The 1487-nt window shown below is 48.9% G+C and overlaps 1 protein-coding gene across 1 annotated transcript in view; it reads left to right on the top strand.

The window, feature by feature from the left end:
• LOC107755939 (serine/threonine-protein phosphatase 6 regulatory ankyrin repeat subunit A-like) overlaps positions 1–1487 on the top strand; it is a 38225-nt gene that overhangs the window by 8275 nt on the left and 28463 nt on the right. The window lies entirely within an intron of this gene.

The raw sequence follows: 1487 nt of genomic DNA, 5'->3' as shown, positions 1-1487 counted from the left end.
TATGTTTGGGGGTGGGGCAAAATACATTACCAAGAGTCAAGTAGTCAGACATTCGACAGTCATAATTACTGACGTTAACACACAGGGGAAATGTGTAACGGACGCCTCGCAAATACAAACGGGGTAAATAATGTTTTATATTTTTTGATTACATTTACATTTATTCATTTAGCAGACGCTTTTATCCAAAGCGACTTACAATTGGGGAATACATCAAGTGATTCATCTTAAAGAGGCAAATAGACACAGTCATACATGCACGAAAGAGGTGAGTGTTCAGCTGTCGCTTGAAAAATGTCAGGGAATCAGCATTCCGAATAGAGGTCTCCACGTCTCATTCCCTATTGGGATCTCACTGTGGTCTTGCAGGCCTTACAAAGAGATCCGTTGAGCCCGTTCAGTCAGTTGAGTTCAGTGCCCTCTCTATGAAGACGGCCCTCCTGACTGCACTCACTTCTGTCAAGAGGGTGGGGGATCTTCAAGCCCTCTCCATTAACGAATCATGCCTGGAGTTCGGGCCGGCAGACTCTCACATTGTCTCGCGAGACCTCGGCCTGGATATGTGCCCAAGTTTCCCACCACTCCTTTCAGGGACCAGGTGATAACATTGCAAGCTATCCCCTTCCAAGAAGGGGACCCCGACCTGTCCCTGTTGTGCCCAGTGCGAGCCCTACGCACATACCTAGGTTGCACTCAGAGTTTCAGATGTTCTGAACCGCTCTTTTTCTGTTTTGGAGGACAGCAGAAGGGGAATGCTGTCTCCAGACAAAGGATCTCCCACTGGATTGTGGATGCGATCCTAACTGCCTATCAGGCAAGAGGCCTACCTTGCCCACTGGGAGTGAGGGCTCACTCTACCAGGGGCATGGCTGCATCAGCAGCCCTGGCGAACGGGGCCTCTCTAGCAGATATCTGTAGAGCTGCAGGTTGGGCTACACCTAATACATTTGCTACATTTTATAATCTACGAATGGAACCAGTTTCTTCTTAGAGTTCTGAACGTGTGTTCTTTGACTCAGGAGACTGGCAGGGTGTAGAACTTGCTACCAGCGCTCCTCCCCCCAAGGGTAATTATGCGCTTATTTAGTCCAGCTCAGGCTCCTTTCATGAACTCTGGACTACCCTTCCATCACATAAGCATATTGCCCCTGAGGCTCAGTGTTCCCCTAGACAGACATTCTGTCGATAGGTTCTGGGTTTTGGTAGAGCTCCCCTTACGCGGAGCCCACCCCAGTACCTTCCCTATGTGGTACTTCCTCTGTAAGTTCATAGGTGGATCTTCGTTACCTCCCCATCGGGTAGGATGTAATATCCGTAGTGCCTTTTCCCTAGGGGGAATAATCACTGTCCCAACGTTACTACAAAGACTTTTCAGCTGTTATATTATGGTGAGTATTACTATGGGAATAAGCTCCGGCTGAGGGGACCTCTGCCTCTATGGCGGCTCTCCCGGATGTTGGAGAGTGAGGTCTTAAGTCTTGGGCATT

Source organism: Sinocyclocheilus rhinocerous, unplaced genomic scaffold (genome assembly GCF_001515625.1).
Source record: "Sinocyclocheilus rhinocerous isolate Xijiao unplaced genomic scaffold, SAMN03320098_v1.1 scaffold1463, whole genome shotgun sequence".
Taxonomy (NCBI): Eukaryota; Metazoa; Chordata; class Actinopteri; order Cypriniformes; family Cyprinidae; genus Sinocyclocheilus; species Sinocyclocheilus rhinocerous.
Note: the sequence above shows the minus strand (reverse complement) of the source record. Positions and strands in the feature narration are given on the sequence as shown.